Source organism: Carcharhinus amblyrhynchos, chromosome 8 (genome assembly GCF_965287045.1).
Source record: "Carcharhinus amblyrhynchos chromosome 8, sCarAmb.v2.hapA, whole genome shotgun sequence".
In the NCBI taxonomy this organism is placed as follows: Eukaryota; Metazoa; Chordata; class Chondrichthyes; order Carcharhiniformes; family Carcharhinidae; genus Carcharhinus; species Carcharhinus amblyrhynchos.
The window spans coordinates 59,108,146-59,116,418 of record NC_137331.1 but is presented as its reverse complement, the minus strand read 5'-3'; the positions used below and the strand labels follow the sequence as shown (position 1 = coordinate 59,116,418).

The following is an 8,273-nucleotide window of genomic DNA, read 5'->3' as shown; positions in this document are numbered from 1 at the left end:
AAGAAGTTTTATGGACTCAAATGCTAACTCTGTTTCTGTCTTCACAGATGCTGCAGAACCTGCTGAGTTTAACCAACATTTTCTGTTTTATTTCAAATTTCCAGCATCTGCAATGTTTTATTTATTTATAGAATAATGGACACTGAATACTCTCAAAATGATCCTGGGTAACTATTCTGATAGGTCAGAATCATCTGATGTCTTTGACTCCAACTCTGACATTTTTCAGAGGGTTCCAAATGCCTATTGGAAGTTAGAAATTTCTATAGCATTCTTGCATTAGGACTTCCAAAGGAGTACACTGGCACATCTTCTGGGATTCCTCTGTGATATGACAGATGGCAATGGAAAGATTTGTGCCACTGTCTCTGTCTAGAAACCACAAAGGAGTCGTGACTTTCTGAAATCCATTTTAAAAGGGTGTAGTATTCATTATTCTATGTTACTTTTTTTTAAAAAAGCAGTGTCCATGACCAATTATCTTTATGGCTATGACATGAAAGTCACAAAGTAATGAAAGGGTGAATCAGTAGGCACTTATTTAAATTATACAAGTTTGATGTCAGGAAATGATTCTCCTCCCAAAAAGTAATGGACCTCTAGAACAGGGTAGTTCATGTGGTAAGCATTGACTTGCTGAATGAGGGATAGACAAGTTTCTGGCTGGAATGATTTTGCATATCTACATGAGTCTACTTATGGCCTGAAACTGGTTTTGGTTGTCAAGAAGTGGAATTTCCCACACTTCAGCCTGTCTGGTTTTTCACCTCTCCCAGGAGAACATGTAACTTTTGGATAGCACATGTACAGACACAGAAACAATACAATTATCTAGCATAGATGGAATGGAGGGTCTTTTCCTATTCATCATAGTTCAGATTGTTATAATCCAGATCAGAAACTAAGGTGTTTTATGAAATCAGCCTAGACCAAAAGTTTGGCACTTTGAGTTTGTTTAGGGTAAGCAGATGCTTCACTGCAGATATGGTTTAAATGACCCACTGGGGGCTTTTATCAAATAAAATTTATTTAAGAATACAGTTAACACATAGAAAATTAGCAATAACTTTTACTTTCTAATTACAAAGAAGAAAAAATACCCATTATGTTGTATGTTAACAATCAAATGCACTGTTCCAATACAACAAACCACCTTATAAATGTATCCCTGCCAGGTTTAGAGCAGAAAGTAAGAATTCTCATGTGGTTCTACCTACTGTGAATTAGACCTTTGCATAGAATTGAAATGCTGATTTCCCAGCCTTAAGACTTCCAGCAGACCTTGAGGTAGAGATAAAGCCACTGCTGGCCTCTAACTTGTAGCCAGCAAAGTTTTCACTCCAGGAAGGCAAGAAAAACTGCCTCTAACATAGCAAAATTTCTAATAACAGGGAGAGCAACAAACACACTGGGCCCTACTTTACCATTTTGATTTTAAGTGCTGGGCAGACTTGAAACAGGGAGTATTTCAGATCTGACATTTAGATCCATTCTGAGGTGACCCCATACACACTCTGCCTGCAAAAATATCAGCATGTTCAAATTGTGTTGCACAAATCTATGGACGAGGCTTAATATGCCTGAAACTCTGCAGCTCTGAACGGTGCCTCCAACTGTGCATGCGCAGAAAAATGATAAAATACTGCTCCTGTCACATCCCACCTGGGCTGGATAATACTTCCTCCTGGCCCCCCATAGACATTCCTCCATGCCCACCACACTACTGATCATCTTATCCTCCCAACCCCTCTACCACCCAGACCAATCACAGGCCCCTCATCCCCTCTCCACCGCCCCCCCCCACAATCTCAGGCAGAGTGATAGAGTGATCCACTGTCTCCCTTCTCCCCCCCCCCTCTCCAGTGATAGGCAGAGTGGCCTCCTTCTCCTCCTCCCCTCCACTGATCTCAGGCAGAGTGGCAGCAGACCCCCTTCCCCTCCATTCATCTCAGGCAGAGTGACCTCCTGTCATCCCCACATCCCATAATTCTTAAACCATATTCATATAACCTATTTTACAAATTCATAGCAGACTCAATGAAAAGGAGGTATGACCAAGAGTCATCCAGACTTAAAAACGTTGGCTCTGTTCTCTCACCACAGATGCCGTGAGACCTGCTGAGATTTTCCAGCATTTTCTGTTTTTGTTTTGGATTCTAACATCCGCAGTAATTTGCTTTTATAAGAAGAGGCACTCTGGATTGTTTTAGGAAATGAATCTGGGGAAGGGGAAGGGATAGCAGTGGGAAAGCACTTTGACAGTAATGATCATAATTCAGTAAGATTGAATGTATTTATGGAAAACTCATAGGATCTCTGCAGTGCAGGAGGCATTCAGCCCAACAAGCCAGCACTGACAATAATTCCACCTCTCCTTGTAGTCCCACATATTTACCCAACTAATCCACTCGCACTAAGTGGCAATTTAGCATAGCCTATCCACCTTACCCATACACCTTTGGACTATGGGAGAAAATCAGAGCACCCGGAGGAAAACGTGCAAACTCCACATAGACTATCACCTGAGGCCAGAATTGCACCTGGGTCCCTGGCGCTGTGAGACAGTAATTTTAACCACTGTGCCACCATGTCGCCAAGAGTAAAAGCTTTACACTGGGGAACAGCCAAACTTACACAACTGAGTTTTGATTCAGCAAACATGGATTGAAAACAATTACTTAAAAAGGTGAAACAATGCAGGAAACAAATGGTAATAATCAACAGGTATTTATGTGACTGGAAGGCAGTTTTCAGTGGGGTGCCAGAGGGTTCAGTGCTAGGTCCCTTGTTTTTTTGTGGTTTACATTAAGGAGTTAAAATTAAATGCAGGGAGCATGATGCAGAAATTTGAAAATTATATTAAAATTGATTTTGGTGAGGGAGAAAGCTATAGCCTGCAGAAAGTTAAAGAAATGTAAGTTAATGCACTTGGAGAAAGAAAACAAGGCAAGGGATTACATAACGAAAGGTAGGATACTGAGAATGTAAAGAAACCTTGGAGGCCTTGTTCAGATTCCTAAAGATGGCAGGACAGGTGGTTAAGGTGGCATATGGGATTTTTTTTTCATTAGCCAGGGCATAGAAAATATTCTGTTAGTTTAGCTTTAGTTACTTTGTAAATCAGTCAGGATTAAATCTTCCATCTTTGAAAAGTCTGAGCAATATCCAAAGCCATTTTGGATTTAAATCTGAATGCTATACCTACCTCACAGCAACTCTAATTCTAGTACCTCCACATACTTGCTTGATTCACAGATCCCACCAAGAGTCCAGGATTTCTAATCCCAAAGCAGATCCTAATTTCTTAAAATAATCTCGGCTGAGCTCCCAATTTATGATCCCAGCTGATATTACTACTGGACAAGCAAGATTCCATGGTAGAATCTGACTTGGTAGATCCAAACTTTTATTTTTTTTAGAGATGTGGAGGAAGGTGACTTCCAAACAAGCTCATGAACTTAACTTCTATGGATCTCTCATCACCATCCCCTCCCACCCCCAGTCACTGGCTGACTGGTCTCATTGAGCTCTGTCTTTCACACAATGATTTCCCATCTCCACTCCTGAAGAACTTGCCATGGAACCTTCTCCCAAACGCTGCTTTCTCTTGGACATCTTCAACAAGGATCCACCTCTACAGTTCTGATCACTCCTTCTGATGTTCCTTTCTGGTGCACACACACACACAACACACTACAGTTCCCAACTCTGAGGTGCACTCTCTTTTTAAAAAGGTTAAGTTCTTTTCTTCTGGGGCCAGAAATATTTATATCAGTTACGTGCATAGTTAGCTATTTGAGAAGTATTAAAGGATTCTAATAAGTGCACTGACTGGAGATTATACATTTCTGTTGCAAAAGCAGTTCTCAGAATTTTCAGTTTTTAGGAATAGGCTCAGGAGTAGATCGCTCTGCCATTCAATATGATCATGGCTGGTCTTGGACTTAACTCCATTTCACTGCCCACTCCCCACATTGCTTAATTCTCTGAGACACCAAAAATCTATCAATATATACCCCCCCCTTAAAACATACTCAATATGAATGTGTCCACAACATTCTAGGGTAGTGAAGTAATTTCTCCTCATCTGATTCCTAAATAATTGATACATTACCCTGAGACTATTCACCTCATGTTTTAGACTCCATGATCAGCTGAAACAATCGCTCAGCATCTATCTTATTAAGCTTCTTCAGAATTTGTAGGTTTCAATTAAGATTTTTTTCTAAACTGCAGAAAATATAAATCCAATTTACTTCAGCTCTCGACAAAGGACGTTCTCATCTCAGGGTCCAATTTAGTGCATCTTCATTGTGCAGCCTGTTAAGAACCAGGCCAGAAATGCCAAGGTTTTTTTATGAAGTTAGTCTAGATTGTAAGTTTTTAACGGTTGAATTTAGTACGGGTGTGCATATGGTGTTTCACTTCAGGTCTGATTCAAGTAATCTACTAAGAAACTTTTAAAGTTTATTTAAGAACAAAATTAAAGTATGATAAAAAGATCTGGTACAACTTTTACCAACTACAAGATTCAAACGTGACACTGTATAAACTGTAACAGCTAGCTATCCATGTTGTTTCAAGTCAAACACCATCCCACAGACATGCACCCTTCTCCAGACTTGGTACAAAAACAAGTATGCTCACAAGGTGCTGGATTTTCAGCTTTTTAACACCTGCTGTGAATTGGTGCTTTAAAGTGTTGGATTAAATCTCTGAGGTTTCCCAGTCTTAGAATTTTCCAAAAAGCCACTGAACAGAGACAGAGACACTGCGCCTTCATTCACCAGTTTCTAGCAGCAACTGAGCACCGAAAGTAAAAACTGGACTTTTCCGTGAAAAAAAGTCCCTAAGCATGTCACCTGACCTGTCAATCATTCCAAATCACGTTCCACACAAGACCATTAAACCACAGGTCCAGATTAAAATCAGCATGTCATTTATACTGCCTCAGTAATACAGGACACCAGTCATTGACATCTGGTACCAATAAAAGTGCTAGGACCTGCTTGAAAAACCTGCAGAGAAGCATGTTTAAATACATATCAAAAGGCGCAGTATCGTCACAAGCCTCCAATGCAAATCTTTCCTTTTTGTTCAATGTAGAGACCAGAACGACAGTTTTCCAGGTGTGGTCTCACCAAAGCCCTGCACGCAAATGTAACAAAACATATTTATTCCTATACATCAATCTCCTCACAATAAATTCTAATTCAGTTTGATATGTTTGTGTTTTAGTTAGAAACCAAGTAATTTTAGGGAACAAATAAATTTTAGCCCCTGAAGTGGGTAATTAGTATGCAACTTTCAACATTTAAATTCTCAGTTGTTGTATAAAATAGAGCCATTTGTATATATGAGCATTTCTCAGCGCTAGCTTTCATGATCTAAGCAGGAAATGGTTCACTTCATCTAAAAAAAATCATAAACATCAAGTTTAAAAAGTATAGCTTTATTGCATGTATTGAAAACAAATTTGTAACTGAGTTTCACCATAGTTTCTCATTTTCATCAATCTTACAATTCACTCAACAGATCTATATAAACAATGTGAATCAAGCATTAAATTATAATCCATCAGAGTGGTGCATCACTGTTTTCAATTAGCTCCTGCTGAAAGGCTGGTCTTTTCATTCTGCAAAAGTAACAACAGTATGGTTTCTTAAATATGGATTCCAAGTAAAAACAAATTAGCACATTATCTCACAAGAGGATTGAAAATGGTATTGATCAGCACAAGTATTAACAATCTCACAACTAGGAGTTGTTTCAGATGATTAAATTAAGAATTGTGAACTTTTTGTTTTGTAACATACAAAAATTTAAAAGTGCTGTGTGTGCTAAAAACAATATTCTCAAAGGTCTATTCAATATTTCCTTAAGATAAAATTGACTGAAAGTGAACAAAATTTCTGAATGTGGTCATTAAATTCAATAGTAACTTGAAAAACAGCTAGTTATTAATTAAGGATAAATGTGTCTTAAGACTCTTCAAAACAAGAGATTCAGTACATCAAAACAAAGCATGCCTTAATATTTGCCAAGTAATAAGGTACGGTTCACTCTAAGTTTGAAGGCCAGTGTCAACACTAGCCAATGCAAATGATTAGATGTTCTGGGGAATTAAGGATAAATAGATTTGATTGTAATGCTTTAGAGAAAAATTGTTACCCACTCCACACAATTAACAATTTTAAAAATCATAGGTGATTTTAGTCTTCATATAGATTAGATGAATCAGAGTGGCAAAGATAGCCTGAAAGATTACTTCATAATATATTTAGAATAATTTCTTAGAGCTTAATGTTTTAGTGCCAAGCAAAGAACAGGCCATTTTTGACGTGGTAATTTACAATGAGACAGGATTTAATTAATGACTTCACTGTGAGGGAGCCCATAGGCAACAGTGATCATGACAGAATATCACATTCAGCTTTAGGGTAGAAATGTGGGTCAAAGATTTGTGTCTTAAACTTAAAAAAAATATACTGGGATATAAAGACAAGAGTTGGCTAAAGTGAACTGGAAAAATAGGTTAAAAAGTAGGACAGTAAACAAATAATGGCAAAGCTATTTCATAACTCTCAGCACAGATATATTCCACTGAGAAAGATCTGTGGCTAACTAAGGAAATGGTGAGAGTGTTGGAACAGGTATTCTGTCTGAATTCGCTGCTGAAGACTCGAAAAATGTCACAGGAATACCTGAAAATCAAGAGGTAAAATGAAGGGTGCAATCTTGTTGAGGTGTCAGGGGTCTTGTCTGCCAGCTAGAGAGTCAATGAGAGACCCCGCTGTCTCTTTTTGGGAAGGCTCACCAATTCCTGAGATTAAAGGACTCTCCTGTGAGGATGACACCCATTAGAGTTTAGAAGAATTCAAGTGATTTTACTGAAATATAAGATTCTGAAGGGCTTGACAGGATGGATGTTGAGAGGATGTTTCCCCTTATGGTGGAGTCTAGCACTAAGGGACAGTTTTAAATTAGGAGTCTCCTATTTAAGACTTTAAGGTAAGAAATTTTTTCCTTCAGGAGGTAGTTAGTATGTGGGATCTCTTCCCCAGAGAGCAGTTGAGATAAAGTCATTGAATGCATTCAATACCAGGATAGATTTTTGATCAAGAATGAAGGCAAGGGTCATGGCCTGGTAGACAGAAAAGTGGAGTGAGGTCACAGTCAGATCAGACATAATCCTATCAAATGGAAGACCAGACTCAAGGCTTAATTCTTGTGTTTTTGTATAAAAGGGGAAAATTTGTTGAAGCAAACACTTAAAAGACAAATTCTCTACTTAACAGTTTAAATTCTGGATGAACTGAAGCTTTCAAAACAAATGGAATTGTTCTCAATTAACATCACAACCTATTCTGCATGTACTAAAATCCATTCAGAAAAGGATTTTCCAGAACTACCATTTTATTGGCAACAGTACACTGAGAAAAATCAGATGGTAAAACATAATCAGCATGGTTTTATGAAAAGGAAATTGTGTTTGACAAAAACAAAACCCAGAGTTTGTCAATGAGCATTCTGAAAAAAAAATCCAAAGATAAAGCAAAGATAAGTTATAGCAAAGACTAACTTTGGATACATTTAAAAATTGTACTTTCCTTTGAGAGACTATTTCCTTCTCCATCATCAGATGTTGGCAAAAACATGATTGGATATGGAAACTCATTGTACAAACGGGTTGTACATGATGGGATTTAAGATGGGTCACTTCATTCCAGGCTAAACCATTCAACTTGCATGGTTATTACGCATTAATGGATAAGCACATTGTACTCCAGCTGCCACTTTTAGCCAGGAATGTTACGTAGCACAAAAAGTCCTGGCTAAAATTTCAAGATGATTTATCCTACAATAATTCTACCCACAAGGATGACAGGATTCTATCTCTTGAGTTCTACAGAATAGGAAGGCCCCAGGTTTAATTGCATTGCATGCTTTTATCCAATTCCAACCATAAAAGTGGTGAATTAATAATTGAGTATAATATTAAGGGAAGTGTAAATGCCCAAGATTCCCACACTTGATTGCTCCATTGTCATACAAATGGAAGTGCATTTGTATCAAATGTGGGTGAGGACAGGGTTTGGCTGTGGAGTCCTCTAGTGAAATGACATGCCAACACTCACCATGAAGCTCATGGATGAGTTCCTGTGTACAGGAGAGACTGACCAGTGTCAACAGAACCATTATTTGTTGAGGAGCAGGGAGGGAGAAATAGTAGAATATTGAAATAAAATGTACTACCAAGTTAATACTGCAGA

General features: G+C 38.3%; 1 long non-coding RNA gene across 6 annotated transcripts in view; it reads right to left on the bottom strand.

Annotated features, from left to right (window-relative positions):
• Positions 1-5,452: 5,452 nt before the first annotated feature.
• Positions 5,453-8,273, bottom strand: part of LOC145346632 (uncharacterized) — a 34,899-nt gene continuing 32,078 nt past the window's right edge. For all 6 annotated transcript variants that reach the window (XR_013887723.1, XR_013887718.1, XR_013887719.1 and 3 more), the window contains one exon: positions 5,453-5,635. This is a non-coding gene — a long non-coding RNA (uncharacterized LOC145346632). The remainder of the gene's footprint in view (positions 5,636-8,273) is intronic.